An 18,953-nucleotide genomic window follows, 5' to 3' on the forward strand; every position below is an offset into this window, starting at 1 on the left:
CAACAAGAGTCCACAGTCCAGATTCCACAAAGCCACCAATGTTTCTACTGCCAAATGGTTGTACAGTAGACAACCCTGATGTTGGGGGGGGGGGCTGTGGTGGTGCAGTGGTCAGCACTAAATATGTCACTGTATTCTAATCATACTAAAGAGTCTGTGACTGGCTGAATCTGTCTGTCCATAGCCTGCTCCAGCACATTGTCAACCAAGTCCCGAAGACCCCATTCAGGTATGCTTACAAGGTTGCCACATGCCAGGGTGCCTGCAGGACTGGTGCCACCACCCCATCCCTGCAAGGATGTCCCTGGATGAGCAGAAGGTCAGTGCTACCTAACAAGACAGGTAAAGGCCTGGGCTGCTCCTGAGGATTTTGTATCTGTAAAAAAATGAATATGAACAGGACAGAAAGAAAGTAATAAAAACAATATAAAACGTGCGAGGGAGAAACAAAACAGAAAATACATTAAATTCACACATTGTGTTCCACAGCATTCAGTTTCTTACTTTAAGACATTTTATTTTTATAAATCTCTACATCACTTGATGGGTTGCCAATTGGCTTACTGACAGAACCCACACTGTAAAAGTAGCCAACTCCAAATCCAGCTCCAGACAAGTGCGCTCTTGTTTGGCATCTACTTCTCTGAGGTACAGGCCAACACTGAGGGACTCTGGCTAACAAAGGTCACAGATGACTGCAAACTGGGAGCCATTATTGAATCCCCAAATGATTTGGATATTCTACAAAAGGGCCTTACAGAAATAGATGCTTGGTGCCAGAGCCATGGGCTCAAGCTCAATGCCAAGAAGTGTATAGTTATCCCCTTCTAGGAAAAACCCATGTACCCATGAATTACCATATAGGTGGCAGTACACTAAACACCGAAAGTGTGATAAGAGACTTAGGGACACAGGTGGACAGTGATCTCACCTTCGATAACCACATCACCACAACAGTCAGGAAATCCTTCTATGTGGCACACCTCATCACTAAGGGCTTTTCATCCAGAAAAAAAGGAGGTCATTGTCACACTGTACTCATCCCTCATTAGACCCATCATAGGGTACAACGCCCCATTTGGTATGTACCTCTCAAGACATCTGCAACAACTGGAAAGGCCGCAGAAATACCTCACTAAAAGAATCACAGGCCTAAATCAGATGCCCTATGCTGACCGCCTTAAAAAACTCCAGCTATACTCTGTCGCATATCGTCTACTCAGAGGCGATCTCTACTTAACATACAAGGCCATGTCATACCCAGAGCTGTTGGACATGCTACACTTAAAGAAATCCCAATCCCTTATAGCCAAAAACTCCAGGGATCTAAACCTTTTCATCACAATAAACAAAACATGCTGGATGGATAGGTTCCTGACTCTGGAATAGATTGCCCATACATGTCAATCAGAGTGCCTCTTTGGCCCTCTTCAAAAGGAACCTTGACGATTGGATAGGAGAAATGAAATTCACCCCGGAGATCAGATCAGTCGCCCTGCTAGAACAGGGGTCCAGGGAAGTAAATAGTGTGGGAAGAAATAGCCAGGGAATTGTTATGGCTAGGCTTGTATAGGCCCTAGGGCTGATAGCCTAGTACCAACCTCTGAACCTATGAACCTGTTATGGTGGTGGTTTTGTCCTTTGAGCCTTGCCTAGAAAAAGGCACTATAGCGGTGGCAAGAGCCTTAGCCAGTAACCTGAATCCCAGGGGTGACAGTTGCAGACCATCTCTGGCAATTAATTGATTAATTAATTGAATAAGCCGATGAACACACTACTAACACTAATGAAGGAAGTCAAGCATGTTTACAGAGATATGATAACACATTGCTAACAGCAACAGAAAAAAGCAATACCCCCAATGTATATGCTGTTATTACTAAACACACCAATTAACAGAATGCAGGATGAGCATTGTAGAGTTACGATGGAGAGTTTTATACTCAGTCCCTAGCAGAAAAAGTAACTCACTGATTAGCAGAATGCAGGACAAGCCAGAAACACTCCAAGATGTAATGATTCCTTTCCCCGTATAGCTGTCCAAAAACATTAGCCCTTGCAATACAAAAACTCCAAGTTTGTTGCAACAAAACTCTCTGTTACAAAAACTATGATGTGCAGCAACTGATAATGCAAAAAAAAGTTCCTGCTGGTAGCGAAGGCTCGTTTTAAGGAAAAAGAAGGTGTGTGACAGTTTGTTAATGTTCACAAGGGCGTGAATAATTTGCCAGTGGCTGGTTACTGGGCGAAAAGGAAGAACTGGGCAAGTAAGAACGGAAAACTTCAGTGGAACTGATGGGCGAATTGTTGCTTATGACAGCAAGCGGGAGAATAAATATTGCTATCAAATGCCTTGCTGTATGGATACCCAGTCAGGGATAGCTGCAGAGACAGAGGGAAAATATTTTCATCATTAGAAAATGTATTTTTGTAAAGTGATAGGGGCATTCTAGAGGGGGGAAAACAACAATCAGAAAGAGAAAGGTTTTGCAGTTTCTTGTAGTTGTCCTTTCATTTCTGGTGGATAAGGCCCATAGGGGAACCCTTGCTCACAGAAATTATTAACCTTTTAAGAAAACATATGTTTATATTATTTGTGGGCTAAAAGTGGTATTTCCCCTTTAAGAAAAAAAAAAACAGTATATTTGCAGTATTGGAAGTTTTCTATCAAGGGCCACTATTTTTAGATAAGGGCTTGTTTTTAAGTATTTGGGGCTAATTTTGTGTTAAACGTGTTCTATGTTTGTGAATTTTTACATGTGTATGTACCTTTTAATGATCTGGAAGTGTTTTTTCAGGATAAGTATTTTTTCTTAAAGGCTTGTATATAGTTCTTGAAAACTTACCTTAAGCTCTTTCAGTCAGGACACTTCAGGACATGGTTTTTATGTACTACTTGTGCTTTACTTTTAAAAGTGACTGTGTTGGAAGTGTAAGTGTGTGTGCTGCTTATGAACACTTGTCTGACAAATTACTTTCCAACCAGCTCATTTCAGTACTGCTTACCAAGAATCAGGCTTCCTCCTCATCTGCAGCATATATACTTACTCTGATCCTGCTGGATCTTCTCCCGCTGTATGGTCCTAATAGGAAAAAACAATATATTAAGGATCCCTTGCTGCAACTGCAGCTTCAGACAATACCTTAGCCATTAGTGGGTTATTCTGTAGTGGCTAAGTGCAGTTCCTCAGATTACTGACTAGTAACTTTGTGTTGCTTTGGTGTAGTCCCTTCTGCCACTATGGACCATGGGTCAGTCACATCCTCTACAGCTGTTCCAGTGTCCAGGTTGAGCCTGGGCATGGGAAAACCATCTTCTTTTCATCTGGCAGACACTCCTGGAGTTCATCTTGGAATATCATAGGATCATAGGAGGTTACTAGGCGATTGGCCCTACAGCCTTTACAAGCCTAGCCATGTTTTACCCTTCTTCCCACATAGACTAACAGAAATAGCCTATATTAGCATACAAATTTAAAGATAATCACCGACTGCCCCTATCCAAAAGGGACATTGGCGAAACCCCTCAGGTGACTTTATGGCTTCCCATCAAATTGTCCAAGTTACGCTTAAATAGGGTCATTGAGGAGCTCTGTTTAACTTGAATTGGGAGTTTGGTAAAGATGACCAGGGAAAGAGACCTCTTGCCAGGGATGAAATAGTATCCCTTAGTGTTTTTTTTTCCTGGGAGGGTCCTAACATATGAAAACAAAAAGTTAAACATTGCTGATCTGATTTCAGTTTGCAAAGATGATTTATTTTCCTTAGCCAGCCAGTTATTATAGGCTGTTAATCCTGGAATTCAGAAATCCTTACCAGAGTGTAATCTTGATAAAGAAATTCCTGAGGAAAGTTTGTCAGAGGATTCTGACACTGACAGAGACAGGGCTTCTTCCCCTGAAGATTTCCAAGCTCAGGGCTATGATTCTGAGGAAATTTAGTCCTCTCCAGCTCCTTTGGAGGTGTTTTCCTTTTCAGAACTATTTCTAGGATGAATGAGGTATTTCTGATGGAACAGATATCTTCTCCTCTGAACTGAGGAGATAGTATGATATGTTATAAATGGATGTGCCACATATTTCACTCATACCGCCCATCTTGCAAGCCTTAGAAGATGTGTTAAATGCTGCCTGTAATAAGCCTGACTCTCAACCTTCAGTCGCCAAAAGGCAGATAGATTTTATAAAATACTTCATGCTCACAAATTCTTGTTTTCTTATATTTGATCTGACCCAGCTGCTGTTCTGACCTCTTAGCTATCAGGAAACAGACTCCTAGTCAGTACTAATCCTTTTCCTGTTGATAAAGAATAGACTAAAATAATGAGTAAAAAGGTTACATAGAAAAAACAACCAGTTTAAAAACAAAAAGAAAAATCTAGCAAAGCTAGACTTTCCACTGTGTGATTCCTTAAACCTCCTGTATTAGAGGTGACATTGGATATATGCAAATTACCTTTTAAGGCTGAGTAGCTAAGTGCTCCGGATTATGCGGAGAGCTCCATTTTCGACCATAAGCGAACCCACTGTTCCATTATTCCACATTGAACAGTTTTGGCTCCGCTACGTGGCTTTTGATTGTTTTTTATACCACAATTACTGCCAATCGGCATTGCAGTATACAAACCAATCAAATAGTTACTCTGCTGTTCCACATTGAACAGCAGTGGCTGTGCTACACAGTTTTTGATTGGCTCATATTCTACAGTTACAGGTAATTGCCATTGCAGTATGTGAACCAATCAAATAACTGTTCCTGAGGGCGGGAGCCAATGAGATCCCCAAAATACATGACCATTTGTGTAGGAATGGTTGTAGAAAATCGTTCATCCACAATGTATTGCAACTTTTCTTGCCAAAAAAGTTGTTGTGTGATGCAGACTTTATGAATGGATCTTCTAACTTGATGCATGTTGATGAATCATACCAGATCAGATGGGAAGGACCTATATAAATAAATGGTATGATTTATAAATATAACTTGCCTTCAAACATCAAAAGTGCTACAGATGACCTACAAATATAATTCTATTAGTTTAGAAAGGATACTACTAACGAAGATGTATGTTATGTGGCAGTGTACGTTACAACACAGCAATATTGGGGGAAGGTCTAATTGCAGCTAGTTAGTGTAATTAAATGGTAATAAAGCTACAGATAGTTTATACTTGGCTTTCCTCCATTCGCACAGATGTCCACATTCTGATAATGGGTTATCTAAAAAGACTTGTTAAGTTGTCATAGAAATAATGTTGAGTTACTGTACAACTTGAGCACTAGGATACAGACTGCATTTATGTGACTATTGCTTGACAAACCAGAAAGGAATCCTTTTAACTGCTGGTATTGCAGTTATTTACTTTGATGCTGTTTTGCTTCTATTTTATTTTTTTCCTTTGCTTTAAATGGATGCATCCTAGAGTAAGAAATCTGGACAAAGACAATAGCCAAACCACAGAAATAGGGACAATTTTCAGATATTGCTCTTATAAACTTAGCAAGTTGGTAGAATAACAGGTTTTGTGTTACAATACATTATCTGAAGTATATAATGTCTGTAATTCAAATTTATATCATTATTGCATTTCATTTCTCTATGATTTGTCAGAAAACTACATATTTTATGAGGAAGAGATCAAACATATGAGGCAAAAATTTGGGCATTCTACAAGATTCTGGGCAGTTGAGAGGTATGACATGGGTGAATGTGTGTGTGTCTGCGCATATATTTTGGTTGAAAGGCCATGGCCATAGTGAAGATACACTTTTTTGTACAGTGCAAAAATAAAGTTGTCCACATTTTAACTGTTTGTCACACATTGCTATGGTCTGTGTCCCATATTGGCCTCTTAGCAGGTTGAGACATATGTTTTAAGGACATCAGGTGTTTCAGCTAAATGGCAATTCTGAATGTCCATGCCTTTTTCTTTTAAGTCTATTTATGGACAAATTCAGGCCAATAAATATCCCAACTAACAAACTAAAACAATGAGTAGAAAAGTCACACAGAAAAACAATCAGTTAAAAGACAAAAAGAAAAATGTAGCAAAGCTAGACTTTCCACTCTGTGATTCCTTAAACTTCTTGTATTAGAGGCGACATGGGATATATGCAAATTACAGCATGCTGTGCTGATGATGCCATAAGAAGGCAGAAACATGCATGTCCACAGCTAGTGGGGTTTGGCTTTATTGGCCTGAATTTGTCCATAAACAGACATAAAAGAAAAAGTCATGGACATTCAGAATTGCCATTTAGCTGAAACACCCGATGTCCTTAAAGGGTAATTTGCATATATCCCATGTCACCTCTAATACAAGAGGCCTAAGGAATCACACAGTGGAAAGTTTAGTGTTGATAAGTAGTAGAGTTTGCACCTGTCCCTCTTTGTGAGGGACAGTCCCTCTTTGGGCAGTTGTGTCCTGTGAAAAAAACTAAAAAATGGCAAATGACCTGAGATTTTAGGACAAAAAATATTTCTTGTTTTCTTTAATAGTTGCATAAAATGGTTATTTTGTATCTGAAACACCTACTATCACATGAAATAGCAGAAGCAATTTAAATTCTACAATAATAAGCTTTTATTTGTGCATCATGTTTTTATTTACTATTTATTTTACATTTGTTAACCGGGGGTGTCTGACTGAGCCGAAAAGGCCCTTTTTCAGCAGAGGCCCAGGGAGAAAAGCTCCACATAGAAAAATTACAGATACATTTAGATATTTAGACATGATCAGTATACACACAAATTACAATAGACATGTGTTTTACAGTGGTATGCAGCACATCAACAGTTACAGTGGAGAGAACAAACAAGAAAATATTTCTTTAAAAATAAAGGTAATTAATAGATTTGCGGTATACAGCTGAAATTTGGAACATAGGTAGAATACATACATAGTACACAGGTACTATGTATAAAGTGAAAGTTCTGTACTTTGCACTGACTATAAATGTTTTGTCCTGCAAAATCTCACATTTCTAAAAAAAAAAAAATGTCCCACTTTGGGCATTTGAAAAGGTGGCAAACCTAGATAAAGAAGGTAAGGTATTAGACAGCTTTGGTGAAAGATCTTTTTTTCTTCTACTTTACCTTATAGGATTCTTAACTACAAGCACACATGTGTAAGTTTATTATTAGTTGCATAGACTGATAGAGGGAATACCCTGCCACACTTCCTTCAGAAGGATGCTCCTATCTGAATCCTATTCATTTCAACCTATCTTAAGTATATAAACATGCTTTGAAGAGTGTGTATTATTCTGCAGATAGTGTGTCTAGGGCCACTGCTACTGCTAGAGTTATGAGGAGGTATGCTTGGGTACTTAATCAAAAGTTATTGATGAAGTAAAGTCTGAGATTTTAAACGTTACTTTAGCTAAGCAGGTTTTGTTTTGCCCTTCTGCTACTCGGGTCCTCAAACAATTTGATGAAAGACTGAAACTAATTCAGGGAGTTTCTAAGATTTTTCAGGTCACCCATTACAATTTTCTCAAACCCTCTCTCTACTCCCTTTAAAATACAAAATAAGCAATTGCAGCCACTTTTGGCAAACATGACACAAAAAAGAGATGTCAGGAGGGCAGCAACAAAAAACAGGGATCCTTTCAGAAAAAGGGACAGGATAATCCTACAGAATGACTATGCAAGAAACTCCGTCTTCTCTCATGCACCTATATATCTAGAAATTGTTTCTCAATATTCCCCTTTGGCAACAGATTGTGCTAGACTCTTGGATAATAAAAGTGGTTCATGAAGGCTACAGCTGGCACTGGATTCATTTACTTCTTTGTAGAGCAATAGTTTCCTACCCACTGAGTCCCAGAATCAATGCCTTTAGATCAAGGGGGGATAAGTTTCTACTCCAAAATGTTTCTGGTTCCCAAGAAAGACTTTAAAGAAAGTATCAAAATTTAAAATGTTGACTCTTCAGCGTCTGTTGCCTGCCACCCCTTGTTTGAATTTTATGGTAATGCTAGATCTAAAGGATGATTACTATCACATCCCCATAGCCACAAGGTTCAGTACATTTCTCAGAGTCCCAGTGTATGAGTCACATTATCAGGTATCTGCATTAACCTTTTTGTTATTTACAGCTCCAATGCTGTTTGCAAAGTATCTAGCTCCAGTGATAGCCCACTGCAGCCTGCAAGGTGTTTACACATTTCCTTATTTAGACAACTTACTTATCTTTGCAGAGTCTTTTTCCAGATGTCAGCTCCTTAACATGGATTTCTTTTTTCCTTACCAATCTGAGGTTCCAGATAAATGTTCTAAAATCCTTCTTGACTCCCTCACACATGACTGTGATTCTGGGATACATTCTAAAAATTTCTCAGCAAAAGGAACTTCTTACCTAGGAAAAGGCGGACTTTTATCTAGAAATGTTCCTGAGCTATTCAGTCAGCTTCAGATTTCAGCAAGAAAATATTTAGGAATCCAAACATTTAAAGCTTCTATGGCTCTCATGATTCCTTTTGGCAAGTTACACATAAGAAAAATTCAATGTTAAAGGAAAAAACATGGACCCAACGTTCTTACTCTCTGAAATTTCAGATTCCAGTATTCGGCTTTGACAAAAAGGAGCTGCATTGATGGAGATGGCAAATGTCTCAAAAAGTAGGTCTTCCCTTTTCTCCTCCAGTACCAATTCAGTCTGTAACTACTGATGTCTTAGATTTTGCTTAGTGAGTAGGTTCTCTTGGATAAAGTTGCAAGGCTTGTGGGACTCCAGACAGATCAAAGCACATAAATGTTAAAGAAATGCTAGCTGTGATCCATGCCATAAAATCTCATCATCAAGTGGGACCCTGGGCTTCTATAGGTTATTACAAACAACTCTGTAGTGATGTTTTATATAAGTAAACAGGTGGGGAAGCAGGTCTTACTCTCTGTGTAGGTTGTCAGTGATGGCTTGGGAGGTAGCTCTTAAGCGTGGTTTTATCCTCTAAGCATCTTACGTTCCATCACAGCAAAATGTAGTCGCAGACAACCTGGAAAGGACAAGGACAAACCCTCATAAGTGAAAACTGAATTCAGGGGTATTCCAGGAATTGATACAGTTATGGGAACCACCTCAAACAGACTTGTTTGCCTCCTTTCAGAACAGACAACTAAATTAATTCTACAGCAGGATGTCTTGCAGGCAGGCCTGGAAAACAGATACATACTCATTCCATGATCAAGTATGTTCTTTATGTATTTCCTCCCTTTCCACTGATGTCCAGAGTAATTTTAAAGAGTCCAAAGGAAACTCCAAGTCATTGTGGTGACTCCCTTTTGGCCCAGGAACACTGGTTCTGCCTTCTCATGTATTTGGCCAAGGACAATTTCCACAAACTTCTCCACAGACTGGACCTACTCACACCCAAGACAAGGAGAGTTACACCTTAGTTTCAAACAACTTCAGCTAACTACCTGGATGATTCAATTTTGATACCGTTTAGGCACCTCTTCATGAGGATATTCAGCAGGCACTAAAGGAGGGAAGAAAACCTGCTACTAGAAAATCTTATATTGGCAGGTGGAAATGATTTTCTAGTTGGTGCCTAATCAATATGCAGGGCCCTATCAGGGTTATGTATCACTGGTTTCTGAGAGCTACTTTCCTCTGGCCTTTTTTATTCCTCTGTTAAGGTTCATCTAACAGCCATTTCAGCATGTCTGCTCATGTATCCTCCCCTTTCAGTTCTGCTTTTGATAAATCAGTTTTTTGAAGGGACTTTTCCATTTTAGGCCATCTAGGAAACAGATGGATTCCTTCGGGGATATTAACTTTGTGCTGGAAAAGTTAACTATGCTTCCCTTTGAACCAGCTCATCAGGCTGATTTTAAGGCTCATCGCATGGAAGACTGTACTTATTATTGCTTTGACATCTGCAGGAAAAGTATATTGAGTTGCATGCTCTTATGGTGGGTGAACACTATCTTGTCTTCCATAGGGATAGGGTCACATTAAGAACAAATCCCTCATTTTTGCACAGAATTGTTTCTGAGCTTACTTTGAATCAAACCATCCATCTCACTATAGTTTAGCCAGATCCTCAGAACCAGGAAGAAAGGATTCTGCATACTCTGGAAATGGATAGACAGCTCAGGTACTATTTTGACAGAACTAAGAAAAGTAGATCAGCTGTTTATTTCTTATAATGGAACAAAGAAAGGGCAAATCATGCCAAAGAGATTATTCTGAGATAGTCCTGAGCTATTGCTTTTTGTTATTCCCACCATGGTAAACTATTCCAGGCAGTATGAAGGCACATTCTACTAGAGCCTTGGCTTCTATGATCACATACTGGAAAGCAGTGGAATCTAGAAGCATTCTAGAGGTAACAACATGGTCCTCTGTACATTCTTTTACAAGGCATTGCAAACTGGATTCCTTTTCTTGGTCCAGGACTGGCTTTGCTAGGACCATTCTCCAGGGGCACCTGGAACCTTCCCTTCCTCCTTCCAGGTTGAATAGGCTTTGGTAATCAACCTAAATAGCCAAAGGCTACTGCAGCAGTGAGAATGATGAACATCGTACATCTATAAGCTGCACTTAACCATAAGAACTGCTGTTTGAATTCCTCACTGATGAAGTAACTGTACACACCCTCCATCCCTTTACTTCTGTAAATAGCTAGTTCTTAGAATATAAAGTTAGTTTTTGCTTTTTATATTTTTTAGAGCTTCAGGATGAGTAAGCTCTTTCTCTCTGTATGTGCAAGAAAATTCTGAAATTGTCTACATTCGGTCTGCTTATCAGAATTGAAGTTGAAGGGGCTAGCCAATCAGCAGTCAGAGTGTAGGTATGGGAGGGAGCCAGAGCTTTGAGAAGCTGGCTGGTTGGTTGTATGCTGGATACTATACGACCCATATAGTCAAAGACTACTGCAGCAGTGAAGAATTTGAACATCTACTGTTATGGTTAGAGCAACTTACACAACTGTACTTTTCTTGCAAATCAGTGTTTTTAAGCATCTCATGAATGAGTGTACACTGTTTACTTCCATTCACATCTTTGTAGTACTTTTTTTATGGGGAGTTAAAGTGAACTGTTTTTGGTTTAGGGAAGTGATTTCCTCAGTCAGCTTCCTGTCAAACATACAATGTTGTATACAGTTCTCAATTTTATTTACCATTTTTCTGGAATTTGCCTTTAATCTCATGTTCACTTTGTTGTTTTCCTACTGTATGCATCATCTTTCCCAGCTCTACTAAAATAGGCTCCCCTTCTTCTTGAAAATATTTTCTGGCCTTTCTGAAGCTGCTTAGAATGTTTCTGTAGATCCTTCATACGTTCCTCATTTTCCTTTATTTTTTTCTTATCTTTCTTAAGAGAAGCAGACACAGCTGTATCAGTTTTTAACACTCTCATTTGTCCAATTAAACTTGTTTTATTACTTTTATTAGAATGCTGCAATTTCATAGGTTCATAGGTGTGTACTAGGTTAATGGCTCTGGAGCCTTTACAAACATAGCCCACAGGATTACCCTGACATTGTGCCACCAGACCTAAGTTCCCAGTACCTCCATCGAGTAGAGCCACTGGAGTGATCCCCGGGGTGAATTTTCTATTTCCCATCCACTCATCAAGATTTCTCTTGAAGAGGGCCAGTGAGGTGCTCTGCTTGACATGTATGGGAAGTCTATTCCATAGCATTGGCAATCTCTGGGTTATGAACCTGTCCCTCCAGCATGTTCGGTTGATTGTGGTAATGAGGGTGAGGTCTCTGGAGCATGTGGTGGGGAGGGATTGGGATTTCTTTAGATGCAGCATTTCTAACAGAACTGGGTCAGACATGGCTTTGTATGTCAAGCAGAGATCACCTCTAAGTAGGCGATATGAGACAGAGAATAGTTGGAGTTTTTTGAGTCTGTCCATATAGGACAAGTGTTTAAGGCCTACGATCCTCTTTGTGAGGTACTTTTGCGGCCTCTCTAGTTGTTGCAGGTGTCTAGTGAGGTAGATGCCAAATGGGGCATTGTACTCGATGATTGGCCTAATGAGGGAAGAGTAGAGGGAGACAATGACCTATTTCTTCCTGGATGCAAAACCCTTAGTAATGAGATGTGCCACATAGAAGGACTTTCTGACCACAGTGGCAATGTGGTGGTCAAAAGAGAGGCTGCTGTCAATCTGTGTTCCCAGATCTCTTATAACACCTTCTGTGTTCAGTGGACTACCATCGATGTGGTAATTCACGGAAACTGGGTTTTTCCTCAAAGGGGATGACGACACATTTTTTGGTATTGAGCTTAAGGCCATGGTTCTGACACCAGTCATTGGTCTCAGTGAGGGTTTCTGTAGGATGTCAACATCACTTGGGGAGTTAATAACAGCTCCCAACTTGCAATCGTCTCTGAACTTTGTCAGTCAGAGATTCTGTGTTGGCCTGGACTTCAGAGAAGTAGATACCAAACAGGAGAGGATGCATGACTGAACCCTGTGGGACTCCACTTGTGACTGGTTGGCAGTCTGACTTGGAGTTCGCTACTTTCATATTGTGGGTTCTATCTGTGAGCCAGTTTGCAACCCACCTAATGATATAGTGACTGATGCCTAGCTTAGTGGGTTTTTCTATGATTCCTGAATGGGGAATGGTATCAAACGCCTTGACCAGATTAAGGTAGGCTGTGTGAACCACCTTGCCTTCATCCACAGCTCTGGTGACTGACTCAAAGAAGTCGACCAAGTTGAGCAGCCATGATCTACCCTTCACAAAATCAAACTGTGTGGCATCCAGAATTTGGAGATTTCCTTTATCCTTGTTTATTAGATTCATGATGATGCATTCCATAGCTTTGCATATCGGACTCATCAGGCTAATGGGGCGATATTTCCCAGGGTCTGTAGTTGCTCCTCCATTGTGGAGAGAGATGACTATAGCAGTGCGCCATTCGGTAGGGACAAAGACTGAGGTGAGGCTGTGATTGAACAGGGCACACAGGTGATGTGCCAGTTCACTCTGTAGTTCATATAGAACACAGCCAGGGATATTGTCAGGTTCCATGGAAGCTGTATTCTTGGCCTTGGGCAGTGCTGTTTTAACCTGTGCAGCAGTAATAATGGGTGCCTGGCATCTACTGGTATTGTGATTGGTCCTTTGGGGGGAGAGGGGTAAAGTTGTCACTGAATCTATTGGCCAATATATTGGCAGTATCTGTTGGCTCATTATAGGAGGTACCATTGTGCAGTAGCTCAGAGCAAATCTGGGTATTGCCATGGAGATTCTTTACATAACTATAGAAGGCCTTGTGGTTGTCTTTACTATCTGCTGCAATTCTGTTTTCATATCTAGCTTTAGAGGATTTGATGATGGATCTCAACTTTTTGTCGAGGCTGATAAGGGAGTTTTTCCAGTCTTGGGACTTCACCTTATTCCGCATCAGTTTCCTCCTTCTGTTATAGAGTTTGTTTATGGCAGGGAACCACCAGATTGGCTTCCTTTTTCTGGAGGAAAGTATCTTGGTTCTATTGGGTATGGTGAGATCCATGCATTTGTGTACTTGTTCGCACAGTGCATTGGTGTATGATTCGGTGGTCATGCAATTATTCTCCATTTGCATGGGTGCCATTAAGTTTGCCACCCCTGTTTTTAGGAGCCCAAAGTTAACTTTGGAGAAGTTTTTCATGGTGGTTACCTTTGCAGGGGGTGGGGGTGGGTGGAGGGTTTGAGGGATGTGGGTATCCAGGGTGATTAGTTTGTGATCGGATCTAACCAGGGAGGAGTTAACTATTGGTGTAGACCAACGGTTGCCCATGTTAGTAATGACCAGGTCAAGGATGTTGCTACCTCTAGTTGGGGTAAGAACGAGTTGGTCCAGTGCATTTGAATTAATGAATTCCAGGAAACATTGGGCAAGTGTATAGGTACATGAGTAGTTTTCCCAGTTAATGGAGGGGTAGTTGAAGTTGCCCAGTATGAGAGTGTTAGGTTGGACCCTAATATTCTCCAATGTGCTTAGGAATGAGGAGTGTGAGTCTTGGGACATTGTTGGGGACCTATAGCAGGCTATGACCTGAATCTCTGTCTTACCCAATGTTAGCTGCACCTGAAGTATCTCTAGCGTTGAGCAGCATGAACCTCAGATTGCATTTGTTTGTAGCTGTTACAGTGATCATTTGGTCTTTGGAACACTGCTTAAAAAAGGCACTATAGGGGTGGCAAGAGCCTTTGCCAGTATCCAGAAGCCCAGGGGTGACAGATGCAGGCCATCTTTGGCTAAACATCATGGTCTGTTAATCATGTTATCCCAGGCAGACAGATACTGGATCCCCTTAGAATGACACCAGACACTTAGCCAATTGTTGAAATCGATCATTTTCTTCTTGTACTGTGGTATCATTCTGGGTGATGGTAGGATGCTGCTCAGGGCTAGGGTCATTCCCTATTCTGTTTTCCTACTCCAACATATTCAGAAAGTTGAGAGTGTTTTCAACAAAGCAAAAATGTTATTTTTTGTTTTACTTTGACAGTTTTAGGGAAGCATTTGTTTGGAATTTTGTATGGGCATTATTTTATGGAAAAAGAATGGAGAATTGTGGATAATCTACATTGTTTGAAGATGTATATAAAAGTGAAATTAAAACTTAAAGTATTAACATTTACTGAAAGGTGGGGTGTGTTCTCTGGACAGGTATGAATTTCAGAACAAAGTTTCAAAGCCCTTAGGCATATATGTTTAAGATTAGAGGATCTGATGGATGTATACCTAAAAAGTATGAATACCATCTGCATCATTTTTGTTTTGCGAAACAGAAAGATTTTTATGCCACTGTATGTAGTGACTGTGCAAAAAAGTTAAAGAAGAATTAAACAGATATTGACTGATGTACCTGATGTCAGAAAGAGTTAAGATTCTGTAGGATTTTGACTGTAGCAGATGTTTTGTTGATTTAAATATTGGAAATAATTTCGTGTTTTATTCCAAGGCTGGGATTTATACATGTTGTAATGTCAGTGTAATTGCACTGCATTAATGAGGAAGTGGTTGCTGCACAAAATGCCCAAAAGCTAATTATGGGTTTAGCAGGCACAGGATAGTGCTGACAAAACAATCCAAAAGCCACATAACAAGCCAGACAAGCAGCAGTAACATGCATATCAGGACTGTACCAGAATAGAAGTGCTGTTAGAGCCTACATCTGTGACATCCATGACATCATGACAAAGTCATTCTGAGTATCCATAGCAGTACGAGATACTACTTGCATTGCGACACTAGGTTGAACAGAGTGACAATATAACACAGCACAGAGGCCAGTAGAAACAACAGTGTGGCTGTATTCATCATACAAATGCTGAGGAAAAGGAGTAGATAGAAAAGCAGGGAAGGGGGCTATAGCAAGCAGAGGAAAAAATGCAAGATAACCAATATGGTTTGATGGTGGGCTGGAAGGGTATTTGTTGTTGGGAAAGAGACCCCTTTTCAATATTAAAAGAGAAGTGAAGCAGGTGAAGGTATCAATGAATGGCTTTGGGTGGGATAGGGGAAAAGGACAGGTAGTAGTTTTAGACAAACAGACAAACATACAAAACATGATGGTGGTGTAAAATACAAAAGGTGGAGTGCAGAGTTAGTGAACACATATGGACAGAGAGTAGACAGCTGGTTAAGGGGACAGCTAGACAATGAAAAAAAGTATAGGGAAAGATTCAGAAGTGATGGGTAACATGGGGAAGGGACAGGGCATGATGCTGGCATATCTGACTCCGTGTCAGCCCAGAGGGCAATATACCCAAGCATCATACACCAGGGTGGCTGATGGTATGGCTGGTTGCTCCCCTGGGGGCTCAATGGCTAGGTCAAGTTGCTCAAGAGACTTCTGAAGTCATTCCAGAAGGTGCTGCCTGTTCCCAGTGCAGATGTCCAGCTTTCTGTGCACCTCTGCAGTCACCAGCACCTCTGCACCTGCTGATGGGTTACTGCTGGTGCCCTCCTATCAGCCATCGGAAGAAGATCCTTCACGTTCTCTTATAAGAAGCAGGCACAGAGGACACCATGGAACTCTCCAGGTTGCCCCAGAAGAATAGCTATCACTCACCCTTCTGAGGGGCAGATGTGAATGTTCCTTGTAGCCCAGTATTAGCTGCAGCAGCAGCTGGTGGAGGCTAAAGTGAACAAGACCACACTTCTTCCTCTGTCGCAAATGAACGTGTATATGGGAGACACAATGGAAAGAACATGAATACTATTACAGTTGTGTACTGGAATACTGTAGAACACATGCACATCCCACAGTCTGGAGAGGCTGTCTTGCTTTCCGAGCAGCCCATCATGTTCAATGAACATTCCTTAGTGACTGTAAAACAAATTAAGTAATGTTAACCATAGGTGGGTAACAATTAAGATAATATGACAACACATGGAAAAAATACTTAGGTTACATCTCTAGCAGCATATCCTGAGCCTCTGCCTCTCACTGCTGATGTTGATCAGGATGGCACCAGTTCCCTTACCTGGATTATTCTCTGTGCAGGTCATGTCTGACAGCATACATGTCAGGTCAAACCAGGCATCAGTTATTTTAAAGGACCATAATAACATCACATTAGGCAGGCACTCTCATTGTGTGGAAAAAAGAGGAAAATTGTCCTCCCCTGACATACCATTCTGGAACTCTGTATTTCATGGAGCTACTGATACCCAGTTGAATAATTCAGGTATAAATATGGTAGATAATACACACATTTCTAAATCACATGTAATGCAAATTAGAACTGCTCCATGTTGTTTTATGTTTAGTATTAGATAAATGATTTTTACTGTTAGGTATTCTTAAGACAGTGTGCACAGAAAGCAAATTAAAGACTTCTGCCCTAATCTGCATACCCACCATGCTAATTGTTCTATGTTACCTGAGATAAAGTGCTGTCACCAATTTCCACAAAATACTTTTCAAATGTATGAACAAAATGTACGATAATTCCTGTAAAAGTACTATTAATGTGAAGTTTTAGCAAAATAATAAGGAAGAAAAGTATGCTGGTAATGTACATATTCCACCCCCTCTAATGCCTGCAGTGCCTGTCATCAAAAGGAAGGTCATTAGGTTGTTGTTTGTGTACATGAGTCAAATGCAAGTGTAGGTCACATATGGTTATTCTACCTTAGATATGCCACACATAGACAGTGCTTTTTACATAGTACACACGCGCACGCACACACACACACACACACACACACACACACACACACACACACACACACACACACACACACACACACACCAAAGCATGTTGATGCAGAGGCAACCATCCTTATATGGCACATGTAGGGCCATTACACAGTCATATGACACAACTGTTTATACCTTTTTGGGAAATACTATTTCCATAGGAAACTGTTTGGAATTCCCTGGCAAACAGGATGGGGGACTGCCGTGTCTTTATATGTCTGCATACTTATAGTGCTATATTTCATGGGGGAGGAGCATATGACAGAATTGCACATACATTTTTGGAAAACACCATGTTTGCCAGGAAACTGTGTGAAATCTCCTGGCATATAGAATGGGGGATCGCCTTGTCTTTATATGTCTGCATAATTACAGTGGCATTTTTCACTGGGGGACTTGCAAACTGGTAACTGCAGGTGATACCCAATTTGATACTGTGGAGGGGGACCATGGCCAAAAGCACATACACGCTGCAGCAAGGCACATATGCCCACTCTACAAAATGGTTTGTCCTCAAGTGTACAGGTACTGGTGTAGCCACCCGTGAAGAAAATGCCTAGCAAAGTTCAGAAGCCAGGAGACTGGTGTGTACTGCATCCTCAGCACTTACATGGCATGCACCTAGTGGATAATAGTGGTGCAGGCCAGTATATTGGTGACCAAATCTGGCAGGGCGTGGTGTAAGCTGTAATTGCCAGGGGTGGCTATAATAGATCTTTAGAACAGGCGAGAAGAAGGATTAGGGATATCACGTCCCACACAATGCAAACGTTTTGGAATGTCAAGTTGGACAGGATCAACAACAAGGAAGAGGCTTATGAAGGTGGTGGAGCTTTTTGAGTCACTCATTGGGCAGGAGACTTGTGACTTCAGTGTGGATGAAGGTCCATCACCTCCTGTATGTGTGTCAATAGGGGAAACAGCAGGATGTATTGACAATAATATTATGTAATGACACATAGCTATGCAAGAAGTGAACAGGATATAAAACTATAGGCTACCTGCATACCTGTCCTATAAGCTCCTGCACTCTGCAAGTGCAGCATTCTTCTCAACCAGGTTTATGATTCTAACTACTGTTTGTCATGTTTCCCATCATGCATGTCACAGAAGGATGGTCAAAGCAGGGTATCTTTTACTTACTGTTCAGCTGCTTGCTTCTCATCTCATTGCAGCAGAATGCCTGTCTCTGTATTCTAGTGTGAATATAAAGACTGCGTACATAAATGGGCATTCTCTGAACTTATGTGATCTTGGAGACAGTGTATATATGGATCAGGGAGTGGAAGTGGGTGCAGATTACTTATGCCTTCCTACAAAACATTTTTTTTAAAACTCACACTATTGGCAATTGGCAATGAGTTAGTGAAACTCAAGAAGTCACTGCTCAAACTAATAAAGTGAATCCATCAAAGCACATGTCTGTAGGCTTACAGTAGTATTACGTTTTTAATGCATTCACAGATTCTAGCAGTAGAGTGAGCAGCATAGCTGGACAACTCAGGGTAGCTGACATCAGCTTGGCAACTTTGTCTGATAATGACAGTAACATGTAGAGTGACATAGTGGTACTATTTGTGATAATGCATGGGGGAAGAAACTCCCATGCCCACAGGTAGACAGGCCTCTGAAGAGGGAGATGTTGATTGCATGGCTTCAGTACAACCTAATGTATTTCCTATTTCTGAAAGCCCCACATTGACTCCTCCTGTGTCACCATTAGGCACAACATATGTGTCATCCCCACTCTGGACCAACCAATAATCAAGGAGCCTGAATCCTCACC

Source organism: Protopterus annectens, chromosome 1.part1, assembly GCF_019279795.1.
Source record: "Protopterus annectens isolate FY-2018-M chromosome 1.part1, PAN1.0, whole genome shotgun sequence".
NCBI classification, from domain to species: Eukaryota; Metazoa; Chordata; order Ceratodontiformes; family Protopteridae; genus Protopterus; species Protopterus annectens.